The 16,276-nt window shown below is 42.9% G+C and overlaps 1 protein-coding gene across 1 annotated transcript in view; it reads right to left on the bottom strand.

The window, feature by feature from the left end:
• nphs1 (NPHS1 adhesion molecule, nephrin) overlaps nucleotides 1-8,378 on the bottom strand; it is a 114,588-nt gene extending 106,210 nt beyond the window's left edge. The window contains exon 1 of the mRNA XM_063016447.1: nucleotides 8,306-8,378. The gene's annotated coding sequence lies outside the window, so the exon portion shown is untranslated. The remainder of the gene's footprint in view (nucleotides 1-8,305) is intronic.
• Between the last annotated feature and the right edge of the window lie 7,898 nt (nucleotides 8,379-16,276).

The following is a 16,276-nucleotide window of genomic DNA, read 5'->3' as shown; positions in this document are numbered from 1 at the left end:
CGTTCCTGAAGCATTTTAGCTTTGTGGCAGGGAGCATCATCCTGCTGAAAGAGGCCACAGCCATCAGGGAATAGCGTCTCCATGAAAGGGTGAACATGGTCTGCAACGATGCTTAGGTAGGTGCTACGTGTCAAAGTAACATAAACATGGGTGGCAGGACCCAAGGTTTCCCAGCAGAACGTTGCCCAAAGCATCACACTGCCTCCTCTGGCTCGCCTTCTTCCCAAAGTGCATCCTGGTGCCATGTGTTCCTTAGGTAAGCGATGCACACGCACCCGGCCATCCACGTGATGTAAAAAAAAAAAAGTGATTCATCAGACCAGGACACCTTCCTCCATTGCTCCGTGGTCCAGTTCCGATGCTCACGTGCCCATTGTTGATGCTTTCGGTGGTGGACAGGGGTCAGCATGGGCACCCTGACTGGTCTGCGGCTATGCAGCCCCATATGCAACAGATCATAAGTGAATTTTTCCATCTTTGCACCCAATTTGGATACGCTCAGTTCCCCTGTGCACTCTTTTCCACATTCCCTCTGCTGGCTAAGATGGGCTGGGCCGCTGGCTGCATCTTTAAACTACTTAGCTTATTACGGAATGTTTCAGCATGTACAGAAGATCACACTATTCTCACCGTACTCCTCTGCCACTCGTGTCAGCACCTAGACCAACCAATGGAGCTGCTCCTGCACCGGAAGGATGCGAAATCCCTTCAGATCTTACTCACTCACTTTCTTAACCGCTTATCCAATTAAAAGTGGGCGGGGCCAGCTTTTCAATGTCCACAAGGCACACAGTAACACCCTGGACGGGGCGTCAGTCCATCGCAGAGCACACACACACACACACACATTCACCTATAGGGCAATTCAGTGTCTCCAATTAACCTGACTGCATGTTTTTGGACTGTGGGAGGAAACCGGAGCTCCCAGAGGAAACTTACTTACTGGTTAATTTGCACTATGAAGCGTCCTAGCAATCCTACGGCAATTCAGTTAGCAATCACTGAGTCAAAATGTCCAAGATGTCAAAGTGTAAAGCAGCTAAAAACACAACTCAGGAACTGAGCTTGTGGGGGTCAAAATGCAGGTTGGGGGGGGGGGGGGGGGAACACAAAACACAGAACATGAAGCCTCACACCATCACTGGATGTTCTAGGTTTACATTCAACCATTAAGGTACTCTAGCTGTGCTGTGTACTGAAGCTTCTATTTGTTCTATCATTCAGTTTATGAGTGTAATGTAATGACTGCAATGTGGCACTCAAAATAAAAGTCCATGTCACCTACTGGAATGAGCTTATGTCACGTGTTGCTATGAAAATAATCCTAATGTATGGATGTACTAACCCTCGCTGTTCGCTTTTAAAGAATAAACGTTCCTCTGATTAAGTCCCTGTAATGAGATCGAGTTTATTTTGTGTCCGCCGGCGTGTGCCGGTCAGTCCCGCGTGTATCGTAGCCATTACAAGCTTCCTCCTCCTCCGGTCTCGTTTTCTGCAGCTCCGTTTCCGTCCGCCTGGATTTCAGGTCAGCGGCGTTACATTAGCGGCCGCCGCCAAACCGATAACGACGATTTACTTAATTAAAAACCAAACATTGTGGCGTGGAGATAAACAAAGGGAGTGGGACGCAACGGCTCTGTGAGGCATTCCCCGGCATCTATTAGACGCACTCGGACGGGCTTTGATGAGAATTAGCTCGCTGACGATTATTCCCCCTGCTAATAAACGCCACCGCCGCCGCACGTGTTTCACAATTATTATAATTTCATCCCTCACAACTGCGGCCGGATGAAGAGCTTTCGAATTCAGACCGACTCCCACTCACGCTATAAAACCTCGATTTTCTCTGGTGATCCGTCCCTCTCGCTCGCTCTCTCTTTAATCTTCTACCCTGTCAGGCCTAAAACAAGCCCGAACAATAGCTCTCCGCGCCGTGACGCCGGGGTCGCGTTCCCAACGCCGTGCTCCGCTGCTGCTTGAGAAAATGAATTTCGCTCGGCTTGCTTGCGACCCGCCGGCCTGTTCGGATGAACGCGGCAATTCTGTTTGTCTTCACGAGGTGTGTGTGTGTGTGTGTGTGTGTGTGTTTAAATTCCTCTGCACAAACACTGTTGATAAAATTTGACATCAAACCTCTTAGGAAGTGAAAAGATTCATTTATTTATTCTGAATGGCCACTTCATTCTGAATACGGTCACTCGAAAGCACTGGACATCACATTGCATCACACACTCACCAGGTTACTCACACCTCAGGCCAATTTAGAGCGCCAATCCACATACTGCATGTTTTTGGGAGGTAACCAGATAACCAACATGAACTGACTGGAGTTGAGGATCAAACCCAGAAGGACGACATTACCTGCTGCTCTACCTTCCCATCATCTTTAAAGTATACATTCTCTTTTAACTTGTAGTGGTGGTGCCGATCAGTCACATGGGTTTGATCCTGATCCTCATCCTCATGTTTTTTCCTTTGTTTGGATGGGTTTCCTCCTGGTATGTCCTGGAGGAGCATTTGTGAGGTCAAGAAGGTTGACCAAACTTATCAAATCATAAATTTATGGACCTCACTTTGTGGCACAGTCATGTGACCAGCTGGACAGTGACATGTGACATTCATTCATTCATTCATACATTCATTCATTGTCTGTTTTACCACCGCTTTAATCTACTTAGGGTCGCAGTAGGTACAATTCACTGGATGAATGGTAGGAAACACACACACACACACACACACACACACATTCACCCCTAGGGCAATTTTAGTATCTCCAGTTCACCTCACTTGCACGTATTTGCACTGTGGAAACCGGAGCACCCAGAGGAAACCCACACACACATGGCGAGAACATGCCAACTCCACACATAAAGGACCTGAATTGCTCTACCTGGAAATCAAACCCAGGACCCTTCTTGCTGTGAGGTGACAGTGCTACCCACCGAGTCAATGAACTGCCTTGAACAGGGACACGCCTTCCCCAACTAGTTGCCTCAAAGTTAGAACCACGGAATTCACTATTTACAATATTTATACACTTGCTAGTGATGGGTGTGGCTCAAACACTTAAACGTATCAATTACAAGGAGTGTCTGCATACTTTCGGCCATATATAGTAAATATATAGTATAACATTATAAAGTTTGAGGTTTTCTTTCTCTTTGTTCTCCTGCATGTCTTTGTACAGTAGGAGGAAACCCCACAGACACTGGGAGAACATGCAAACTCCAAGGTAACATTATAAAGTGAATATAAAAAGCTTTTTTCTCCTTATTCTCCTGCAAGTCTTTGGACTGTGGGAGTAAACCGGTGCACCTGGAGGAAACCCACACAGACTGGATTACTCCACCTGGGAATCAAACCCAGGACCTTCTTGCTGTGAGGTGACAGTGCTACCCACAGAGCCAAACAAGGACACGCCTTTCCCATATAGTTGCCTCGAAGTTGGAACCACAGAATTCACTATATATCATTAATGTTATACACCTGTTAGTGATGGGTGTGGCTCAAATATGATATATAAAATATAACATTATAAAGTTTAAGGCTTTTTTTCTCTTTATTCTCCCACGTTTTTGTACTGTGGGAGGAAACCGGTGCACCTGGAGGAAACCCACACAGACTGGATCGATTCATCTGGGAATCAAACCCAGAACCTTCTTTCTGTGAGGCGACAGTGCTACCAACCGAGCCAACAAGCTGCCTTAAACAGGGACACGCCTTCCCCAAATAGTTGCCTTAAAGTTACTAATTATAATTTACAGTATATATACCCAATGCATATAATTAATGTTATACACCTGTTAGTGATGGGTGTGGCTCAAACACCTGAACCTAAACAACTACAAGGAGTGTCTGCACACTTTTGCCTATATATTATATATAAAATATAACATTTTAAAGTTTAAGGCTTTTTTCTACTTATTTTCCTGCATGTCTTTGCACCTGAAGGAAACCCTACAGACACAGGGAGAACATGCAAAATCCACAAATAAAGGACTCGGATCGCTCTACTTGGAAACCGAACCCAGGACCTTCTATCTGTGAGGTGACAGTGCTACCCACCAAGCCACCCTTCTACCTAAAACAGGGACACACCTTGTCAAAACGGTTGCCTAAAAGTTGGAACCACAGAATGAACTATATACACAGTTGAGTCACATTATTATGACCACTTCCCACTTTCGACGGCTGCAGCGTGTAGCTCATGAAGGAAGTCACGTTAGCTGGCTTGGTGGGTATATAAGGTGTGGAGGGCACTCTCAACCGATTTGGGTATGAATACATCCTTCACAGATCACGTACACCCATACATGCTAATTGTCTTCCCAGGGGTGGATGGGATCTTCCAGCAAGATGATGCGACACATCCCACATTGGCTGGAAGAGCCTAGACTTCCAAGTACTACCCTGGCCACCTAATACATCAGACTTGAACCCGACTGAGCATCTGTGGGACCACCTCGATGGTCATGCTGGCTCTATGGATCCTCTCCCAGGCAGCCTCCAGCAGCTGTGGGATGCACTGCATTCAGCACGGCTCCAGATACCTGTGACGACCTACCAGGACCTTATTGCTTCACTCCCAGCCCGGCTAGCTGTTGTCCGTCCTGCACATGGCGGTTACTCTGGATATTAGCTGGTGGTCATAATAATGTGACCCGACAGTGTATATAAATAATGTTATACACATTTTTGTGATAGGTGTGGTTTAAACACCTGAGCTTATTAATTACAAGTAGTGTCTGCATACTTTCGCCCATATATTATATGTAAAATTTAATATTATAAAGTTTGAGGCTTTTTTTCCTCCTTAGTTTGTTAAGTTGATTTGCGTGTCTGTCCGAGCCGCTCTTTTCACAGATTTTTTTGGCAGATTCATGTGGACAGTCACGAAAGGGCAGAAACATGGAGCTGGAATTCAGCTTGAAAGAAGCAGTGGCACCATGTGGACTGGAACGAATCCATCAGAAAAAAAAGCAACACACACACACACACGCACACACACACACACTGATAAAACAACAGCCCGGCGTATTACGTCTGAAATTATACCCCCTCTGATGGATGGTTTCAGATCCATCCCGAGACACGAGCAGTCGGGTTTTATACGTGTGTTTTCTCTTCACAGGCTCAGAATTGAAATGTGTCCGTGACTATGAGAGGATCCATCAGTCGTGGCAGATAAAGCTCTGCCGCGCTCTAATCTGTTTAGATCCCGGCCCGCTGTGTCAATATGCTCTCCTCACACGCCGCTACACTCCACGCCTTCCCGCCTTTCCCTCCCGAACACTTTCTGACCTTGGTGCTTTCGCCTCTCGGGGCATTTCGGGAGAGGGGAAAGTTTGATCTGAAATGTTGATCCGGCGCCGCGGGTTCGCCGGCCGGCTGAGGGCAGAGGACGCCGAGCGTGACCCCGCTAGGTGAATTTTAATGGCTTGTTTCTTAACTCCGTCCAACGGCTCAGCGCTCAGGTCTCGGACTGTTTGATGTGAAAGGCCCATGAAATCAAAAAGTGTCCAGAAAAGGAAAGTTCCGGTTGGAGCCGCGTCTGAGCCGTGGAGATTGGCACACACACAAAAACACACACACACACACACACACACACACACACAAACACACACACATCCCGGTCCATGCTCCGAATCCCTGTTTGGTTTCAATTAATGCGATGAATTGTTTACATTCCTCAGTTAGTCCAACAGAGGGACCAAATTCGGTCAAATTCAGAAACTCCTGCTAAAAATTGTGGCTGACGTACAGAATCGCTTTAACCTTATTCATGGTGTACAAAACCCAGTGCCAAAAAAGTTGGGACTGTAGGTTACATGCAATAAAAAAACTTATTGCAGTGATTTATTTCATTAAAACAGCACAATAATAATAATATATAATAATAATAAAAAGCTTAATTCGTTTATTATTATTATTATTATTATTATTATTATTATTGGTTAATTTGATGCTACGTGCTAAGACACATACTGCATATACCAGAGTAGCAGATGCTAGACTGGCCCGCCAAAAGAGCTCATGGTCAGTTGTCCACATACTTTTGGAATAGATATTAGACATAAACATTAAAACCACCTTCTTGTTTTTACACTTACTGTCCATTTTATCAGCTCCACTTACCATATAGAAGCACTTTGTAGTTCTACAATTACTGACTGTAGTCCATATGTTTCTCTACAGGCTTCTGTTCTTCAATGGTCAGGACCGCCACAGAGCAGGTATTATTTAGGTGGTGAATCATTCTCAGCACTGCAGTGACACTGACATGGTGGTGGTGTGTTAGTGTGTGTTGTGCTGGTATGAGTGGATCAGACACAGCAGCGCTGCTGGAGTTTTTAAATATCGTGTCCACTCACTGTCCACTCTATTAGACACTCCTACATAGTTGGTCCACCTTGCAGATGTAAAGTCAGAGAGTTTGAGTTTGAGATGGTCATCTTCTAGACCTTCATCAGTGGTCACAGGACGCTGCCCATGGGGTGCTGTTGGCTGGATATTTTTGGTTGGTGGACGATTCTCAGTCCAGCAGTGACAGTGAGGCGTTTAAAAACTCCAGCAGCACTGCTGTGTCTGATCCACTTATACCAGCACAACACACACTAACACACCACCACCATGTCAGTGTCACTGCAATGCTGAGAATGATCCACCACCTAAATAATACCTGCTCTGTGGTGGTCCTGTGGGGGTCCTGACCATTGAAGAACAGGGTGAAAGGGGGAAACAAAGTATGCAGAGAAACAAATGGACTACAGTCAGTAGTCCATCTGTATATACTGTATGTATATATATATATATATATATATATATATATATATATATATATACTGTATATATATATATATATATATGTATAGACTGAGACCACTGTTCCATATCCTGGACCTGATTTTGATAAGCAATACCTAAAGTGACACTTGAAAATCTGTTATACTGGGTCTGTTCAAAAACCTAGTGAGCTGCCTTGCTGTCTTACTGCCTACATAGGCAGCTGCCTCAGAAAAGAGGATTCAGATTATTCAAATGCACTATTTAGACAGCGATAACATTCGTTTTTGCTTACTAAGCTAACACAGTTAGCCTCACGCCATTTAAACCAATGGGATGAGATGGCACAAAGCGCTAGCATGTCAAATAACGTCTCTCTCCGTGTACCAAAAACGGTTAAATTCGCTGACAAGCCAGAATTTGCAAATAAACGACACTTGTGCAAGTCTATACAAATTAAACATCAATGATAATTTATTTACGTTTGAAAATAACTCGTTGCTCCGCAGCATCTGCCATATATATATTTTTTTTTTTTGTAAGAAAAGTCATGCCACACTGAATGCTGGGATTGCCTTCAGTGTTAAGACAGCATCGGATGCTCCCTCGTTATTCAGTCAAAATACTGTTCAGTTTTATGGCGTCTTACTAGGCAGCATTTTAAGGTATCTAAGAATTCAAACATCCTCCTTCTCAGGAGCGCGTAGGATGAGAGAGCGCACTAGGTTTTGTAACACACCCGCAGTCTGAGCTCTGTAAACGGGTCTTATTGTAACACTCGTGGTTCAGCTCCCATTTCTGAGGGCACAGAAAAGTCGCTAAATGTGGTCCGTTATAACCAAACACCAGGAAATAGAAGGTTGTGCCACAAGTTAAATGAACCTTTGTTTGAAAGTTTGTACATCAACATTTGTACATTGAACTTTGTACATTAATAATGTAGGTTGTTTATGCAGACACTGACATAGATTTTGTCAAAATTTAACAAAAATAAATTATTATAAGCTTATGAAATGTTAGTTTGAGGAGGTTTTTGAACAAAGATGTTTGTGGTCCAAACATTCAGTCACTGGAAAAACAGGAATAAAAAAATGTACCAGAAATGATTAAATTAATAAGAGAAATTAATGGAAGTCAATTTGAAATTAGGTAAATTCTTTGTATGTCGGGGTCTCAGAATCAGGACTGAACTGTATAAAGAAAAATCTAGTCTGTTCTATGTTCTTGAGACCCAGATAAAAGCTGAACTAGTCCCTGATTTGAATTTGAATCTTTTCCACTTTAAAATCATCAAGGTTCATCTTTTCTTAAATGTGAACTGACAGAAAGAGAGAATCAAGAGAAGAAAGCAGGCTGGCGTACGGAGAGGGAGGCGAGGGAGGCCTCGTTTCAGCTTCTCGTCGCTCCTCTGTTGGCCGTCTTCTGGGACCGACGGAAGGAAGCGACGCCCACGGCTGAAGCAAGAAAAGACGTGGAGTAAAAGGAAGGTAAAGATTTTTACACGAGAGCGAGTGAAGCTCACCTTCAGATGGACGACGTGGATTCAGGCTCTGTGTAAAGTTACTCCTGACGGTCTGACGGAGGATAACGGCTCCTCACGACCTGTCGAAATGACACGGAGGCGGAATGAACCGAGGGAGGGACGTGGACGAGGGAGGCGAAGGCATTACCAGAGAAGTGCTGATGTTCACAAAATGTTGGAGGAACCGTTCAGACACCAGGCTGCAGTTCTTCACAGGTCATCGACCCTCCCTGCTTTTAATGACTCGTCTTCTGTATCCGGCTCTGTTCGGCCAAAATTCACTCTCATTATATTTTATCTGTCGCCTCACAGTTAGAAGGTCCCGGGTTCGATCCCCAGATGGAGAGGTTCGGGTCCTTTCTGTGTGGAGCTTGCATGTTCTCCCCGTATCTGCCTGGGTTTCCCATGGAAGCTCCGGTTTTCTCCCAGAGTACAAAGACGTGCAAGTGAGGTGAATTGGAGATACAAAATTGTCCATGACTGTGTTTGATATTAAACTTGAACTGATGAATCTTGTGTAACCAGTAACTACCTGTCCAGTCATGAGCATAACCAAAGTATGTAAAACATGACGTTAAAATCCAAATAAATAAATAAAAAACAAATAAAATTTAAAAATAAATAATAATAATAATAATAATAAAATAATAATAATAATAATAATAATAAAAACAAACAAATAAATAAATGAATGAATAAATAAATAAATAAACAAATAAACAAATAAAATAGACAAATAAAGAATTGAAATAAATAAATAGTAAAAAAATAAAAAAATAATTAATTAATTAATTAATTAATAATTAATTAAATAAATAAAATAAACAAATAAAATGTGATTATATTAATTACATTTAATTATTAATAATTTAACAAACAGACAAATAAATAAATAAAAACAAATGAAATTTAAAAATAAATAAATAAAACAAATAATAAATAAATAAATACCATTGTTCACTTTTAGTACATACACTATGTAGACAAAAGTATTCGGACACCCTCTCTTATTATTGGATAAATTTTAATAAGCCACAACAGTTGCTAACTGGTGTAATAAATCAATTACTTCCAACTGTTGCTTCCAACTTTGCAGCAACAGTTTAGGGAAGGTCTTCTCCTGTTCTATAAAGACGTGAAGAAAAGCTCGATATAAAGAGCTTCGTAATGAACCTGAGACTTTCTTGACCGACATCAGTGCCCAGCCATATGAACGCTCTTTTTACTAAGTGGACACAAATTCCCACAGATCTGCATTAAACTCCTGTAAGAAGCCTCCTCAGAAGAGCGGCTGTTATTATAGCTGAAGTACCAGAGTATGGCTCGTCTTTCACATTTGCATTTCTTCTTTTGAAGACAATAAAGCTTTTCAGATCTTTTAGTGCCGTTTCTGCTAAAGGAATAAAAGCAGCTGGATTATTCAGGGCTGCTCATATGAGTCTTTTTCTTTAAAAGTGTTTGTCTTTATATAAAAGAGCTCAAGGACTTCTCTTTTTTTCTGCTCATCACTGACCTTGCGTGAGAATGTACCATACAGACGACGGGGGTTTGATTGTAGGATGAAAGTTCTGTCGTGTCTGTTTTATATAAGTCTGTACAATAGGAAGGTTGGAGAAGCAACGTCACATCTGTAATAACACTGGGAACTTTTTTTTTTTTATTTTAATTTCATTTTAATCAGTCGATTTATCCTGGTCATGGTTGCGGCGGGCCAGGAAACACTGGTTGCAAGGAAGGACTAGCCTGAACAGGGCGCCAATCCATCTCAGCCGGCTCATAGAACCGCTGGGAGAGAGGATGGATCAGTGACCTGTCCGGTTGGTTTCCTGCATTTCCTCTAATGGATCGGACCCACCGAGACCCTGACCAGGATTCAGCGGTGGTTTAACTAATAATAAATAAATAAATCTGTGGAAGTTTTTTTTATTATTTATGACAATTGAAGGACAGGATTAATAATTAAAAACCTACCAATATAAATGTATCTCAGTGGTTACAGTACTAGACTAGTAATCAGAAGGTTGCTGGTTCAATCCCCACTAATAACAGGTTGCCACTGTTGGGCCCTTGAGCAAGGCCCTCAACCCCATTCGTTTGTTTTTGCAATTGTAAATAGCTTTAAATTTTAATATTATCATAAATATTGAGTTCTGCTGTGACAGAATTAAAATGTTTATTATTTTTTATCCTGGTCAGGGTTGCAGTGGTTCAGATTCATTGGGCTAAAGGCAGGAAACACCCCGGACAGGTCACTAGTCCACACACACACACTTTTATTAGCTCCATTTGGCCTTACAGCATGCAAACTCCACACAGAAAAGACCCTGTATATCAAACCCGGGCCCTCCTTGCTATTAGGTGACAGTGCTACCCCCCTGCACCACCCGTATCACGATATATTCAGACTAAAATATTTGTATGGAATAAAATAAAAGTCTGAACGTGTGTGGGGTCAAAATAAGGTTTTAAATGCTACCTAAGTCGGCTTAATGTCACCGATAGCCACGCCTGCTCCGTACGCTATAAAAATTAGAATTTATTTCAGTTCCGAGAGCACGAGTGTGAAGTTTAAAAGATTAAAAGTAAGTGAAACGCAAGAAGTGCAGATAAGGGAAAGAGGAGCGTAAAAGAAGGTTAAACGATCTGACAGGGAAGGAAAAAAACGATAGCAAGAACAGGAGAGTAAACAACATTCACAACCACAAAAAATGTGAGAAAAACGAGCAGCGAGATAAAGAGAATAAAAACAGGGAGCAAAGCATCAAGGAAAGAGAGAAAAAGCTAAAAAGAAAAGACAGGTCTGCAGCAGAGCTAGTTATAGAAAACACACTCCCACACACTCTCTCACACACACACACACACACACTCACACACTCTCTCACACACACACTCTGTCAGGAGAGACATGGAGAGGAGAAAATGGTCAAAGAAACCAATAAAGTCAGCAATAAAACTCATAGCGCTGGGAGTGTGTGCAGATCCTGGTGCACACCGCTGTACTCTCACACCGGCGGTGGTGGATGTTCTACCTCACTCGAACGTTCCCACACAACAATAAATATCCAATATTCCCTCTCATCCCATCTTCTCTCTGATCTCTGCTTCATGCCAGGACAAAAGATGGTTCATTATGAAAACTAAACCACACAATATGGAAGCCACAGACACATACATGAAACAAATAAAATGGTTGGTGCTTTTTGGCAATTGAATTCAGCACAAAAAGGCGACCGTATCATCCGGGGTGGCATGGTGGATAGCACTGTCGCCTCACAGCAAAAAGGTCCTGGGTTCGATCCCCAGGAGTTCTGTGCGGAGTTTGCATGTTCTCCCCGTGTCTGCGTGGGTTTCCTCCCACAGTCATTTGAACTGGAGCTACTAGAATTCCTCAAAGTGTGTGTGTGGGCGGCACGGTGGCTCGGTAAGTAGCACTGTCGCCTCACAGCAAGTAGGTCCTGGGTTTGATCCCCAGGCGGGGTGGTCCGGGTCTTCTCTGTGCTGAGTTTGCATGTTCTCCCCGTGTCTGTGTGGGTTTCTTCTGGGAGCTCCGGTTTCCTCCCACAGTCTCAATGTGTGTGTATGTGTGTGTGTCTGCCCTGCGATGGACTGGCGCCCCATCCAGGGTGTTGCTGTGTGCCTTGAGCCCATTAAAAGGCTGTGATGGGCTCCAGTGCTCCCCCACGACCCTAAATTGGATGAGTGGTAAGGAAAAGTGTGTGTGTGTGTTTGTGTGTGTGTGTTCCTTTCCTTTTGCCCAGTTAATCAGACCCACTGCAACCCTTTTAGTACGGTTTCAGGAAGACAACACAGAGTGTGTGTGCTTCACTGGCCTGCCTGCAGTCCAGATCTGTCTCCTTTTGCAAATGTAGGACACGTCATGAAGAGGAGAATCTGACGATGGCGACCGTGGGCCGCTGAGCAGCTAAAATGTTGCATCGATCACGAATGGGAAAGAATTCTGTGTAAAAGTTTGTTTAAAAAGAGATTCTTGTATTTATTGCACTTCCAAAAACTTTTAAGACATTTATGCCCTGTACAGACATTTAACCCCAACTATTTAAGCTCACAGACACTTGAGTTTGGTAATAGGGGTATAGGAACTTCATCCCTTGAACCTCCATCCCTTGCCAGATATGGCATCTTTTAGTGTTCTGCCTTTCAGGAGACGCTTCACCAGTTTCTTAATGAGCAGGTAAAAAGTTTTACCCCGAGGACACGAACACAAACAGTTTCTTCAGGGGTCACCTGGTCCCCAGTGGCTCAGAAGAAGCCGTCAGATGTCATGAATATGACTGAGCTTTGCTCTGACGTTTCAAAGCTACAACCAGTTTCAAAATGACAAGAATCTAATTGGACGCCGTTCGATCTCATTCATCTGCGATTCTTGAAGCTAGCAGAATTTAATTCATTGTTTATGAAGTAGAACAGCAATGAGGCGAAATAGGAGGTCAGAGACGGTTCTCCGTTGGTTCTTCTTGGCTTCAAAAGCTCGGCCAGTAATTGGCGAGTGCAGAACAAGCCTCAAGCCCTGCCCGGAGGGTTTCAAACACTTCAGAGGATACTCTTACTCTAACATCCCTAGTTGTTGCTTTAGGGTGGATTTTGAAGCGGTTCCTTATTATGAGTCCAGCATTTTCTCTCTCAGAAATGGTTCAGTTTGTCTTCTAAATATTTGCAAATAAAATTATTATTTATCTTGTGTTTAGAAGTAAAAGATATACATCCCAGATTCTATAGGCTTCACTGTGAATAATGTTTTCAATTCTGTCAGACGCACCAAGCTGGAGAAAAAAAAAAACAATAATCCAACAAAATGCACACAACCCCTCCACCATCCGTCCATCTTTGATTGGGTTCTGGTCTACGCACCATTCTGCCTTAATCAGTTCCAGACCAGGTTTGTGCAGAACCAGATGAGATCATCACTCCATATATTCGAGATCTCTGCCGCCTCGTTCGAAACACCTTCTCTATCATCGTTACTTACACTAGAACCAGACCGCCATTACTCTCAAACAACTGGTTTAGATGATTCCTCTCGTTCCTCTCTGAGAAATCTCTCCCAGTTGTTTACCGTTGGGCTTCTCACTGCAATCAAAACATCTTCACTAATCAAGAATGTATTATATTCTACCCTAAATCAAGATGCCCATCATGGTGTGGACATTCGCTCCCTTCCCAGTGTGCACACAAACATTAAATGTCATCCTTTAAGACAGTACACCTTCCTCTCTAGCCAATCAGATAAAAAAGAGCATCTTTCACCATCTACTGTACATAATATTGTGAAAAGAATTTGAGAATCCCAAGAAATCTCAGTTCATTTAGAGCAAAGCTGGAAACCACTGTTAAATGTGTGTGTGTGTGTGTTACGTTGCATGGGCTCCTGAGTACTTCGGAGGACCATTGTCACTTAACACAGTCCGCCGCTGCATCAAGAAATACAGCCCGAAACTCTGTTACACAGAGAGAAAGCCAAACATAATTTCTACATAGAATTAGGAAGAGTTCTCTGGGCCTGAGCTCATCTCAGATGGACCTGAAGAACCAGATGAGATCATCACTATACATTCAAGATGCCTCCACCATTCAAGAACTTACAATAATTCCCCCCCCCCCCCCCCCCGTCGTCCTTTAGGACAGTACACCTTCATCTCTAGCCAATCAGAAAAAATAACATAAGATCTTACACCATCTACTCTACAAAAGATTGTGAAAAGATTTTGGGAATCATTTGAATCTCACTGCATGGGCTCCTGAGTAATTCGGAAAACCACTGTCACTTAACACAGTCTACCACTGCATCTAGAGATACAACCTGAAACTCTGTTACACTAAGAGAAAGCCAAAAATCAGTTCTACATAGAAATAGAAAGAGTTCTCTGGGCCTGAGCTAATCTCAGATGGACCTGAAATAATGCAAATGTGTTCTGTGGTCAGACGAGTCCACGTTTAGCTTGTTTTCACAAATTCTCTGTGCAGAACCAGATAATATCATCACTCTATATATTCAAGATGCCTCCTAGAAACCTCTGATAAATGTGGGTACATTTTGAGCCCTTAGGTGGCATTGCATGAAAACCTGTTATGCTGCATGGACTCCTGAGTTATTCGGAAAACCATTTTAACTTAACCCAGTCCGCTGCTGCATCAAGAAATGCAAGAGAAAGCCAAACATCAGTTCTACATAAAACAAGAAATAGAAAGAGTTCTCTGGGCCTGAGCTCATCTCAGACGAACCTGAAGTAATGCAAATGTGTTCAGTGCATGAAAATTGGTTATACTGTACAGGCTTCTGAGTGCTTCGGAAAACCATTGTCACTTAACACAGTAGACCGCTGCATGAAGTAATGCAACCTGAAACTCTATGTAGAAATAGAAATAAAAAGAGTTCTCTGGGTCAGAGCTCATCTCAGATGGACCCCTATATAACACAACTGTGGTCAGATAAGTCCAGTTTCAGCTTGTTTTTAAGTCCTCAGTGCAGAACCAGATGAGATCATGTTAGACAGTTTGTCTTTTCACTCAGCTGACTCTTTTCTTGGTTTGAGAAGCATTCGGTCCTGCTTTAAAACGTCTGTCCACTTTACTCGTTCAGGACTCTCCCCTCATCATATCAACATCTTCTCTTTGGGACACCAGGGGTCATAATCTCCGATTCAGGGCAGGCAGAGCACGGTCATTCAGAGCAAGTGAGGAAATGCTTATCTGGGTTAAGAGGGATTTGGACACCAAAGCTTCGGTGATCCTCCCAACAACAGTGATGTAAGGGTGAGACCAGACATAAGGGCAGAACAGCTGAAATGACCAGATTGGAACGGCGGTAATCCCCAAATCGGCTTCATTTATCCCCAAACCACTTACAGGCATCTGAATTTTAGCAATTTAATACAGTGATAATCTGATTACAATGACACATTCTGATTCTGGTGATAGTGGTGATATTGCACGTGGCTGTTTGTATCTCATGGAGGTCCTGGAGTTTTAATGATTTCTGCAACTGTTCTTTTTCTGTATCTGAATGAAATGTCTTGGGTCACAGTGTTACCCTATATTGCCAAAAGTATTCACTCACCCATCCAAATAATTGAATTCAGGTGTTCCAATCACTTCCATGGCCACAGGTGTATAAAACCGAGCACCTCGGCATGCAGACTGCTTCTACAAACATTAGTGAAAGAATGGGTCACTCTCAGGAGCTCAGTGAATTCCAGCGTGGTACCGTGATGCCACCTGTGCAACAAGTCCAGTCGTGAAATTTCCTCACTACTAAATATTCCACAGTCGACTGTCAGTGGTATTATAACAAAGTGGGAGTGATTGGGAATGACAGCAACTCAGATTACTTCAGATTAGCTCAAGAACAGTGTGTAGAGCTTCATGGAATGGGTTTCCATGGCCGAGCAGCTGCATCCAAGCATCCTTACATCACCAAGCGGTGATTTGGCAATATAGTGTATATACGTATATGCTTGACCAACCACACTGTCTTTATGTACCTTTGTTTGTGCACTGGAGCACCGCCATATAATAAAGCATATAATAACGCAGGGTGTCCACATACTTTTGGTCATTGACAGCTATCAGCAAGCTTCTGGCACGACTCTGACTGGATCTTTGACTCCTCTTCTTGGCAAATATCTTGGTTTTTCTGGCAAAGATTAGATTTTCCAGTTCAGGTGCATGTTACCGATAAGGTTGAGGTCAGAATTTTGGAAGGGTGTTTTAAAAAGCTTCATTTTTGGGATCCAACAGTGTGATGAGGCTTGAACCAGCAACCTTATGATTACTAGTCAATGAGCTTTGTTAGCATGTCTGTTGTAGTATTTACAGTATTGCCATTACTAGTCCATCTCGTGGTATCTTAACCACTGAGCAATCACTTCCCATAGGGTTTACAGTTGCAATGCATGCGATTATGGGTTAAGGGCCTTGCTCAGGGGTCCAACATTGGCAACTTGACTTCTTATT

Source organism: Trichomycterus rosablanca, chromosome 20 (assembly GCF_030014385.1).
Source record: "Trichomycterus rosablanca isolate fTriRos1 chromosome 20, fTriRos1.hap1, whole genome shotgun sequence".
Classification (NCBI taxonomy): domain Eukaryota; kingdom Metazoa; phylum Chordata; class Actinopteri; order Siluriformes; family Trichomycteridae; genus Trichomycterus; species Trichomycterus rosablanca.
This window is presented reverse-complemented; position numbering and strand designations above follow the sequence as displayed.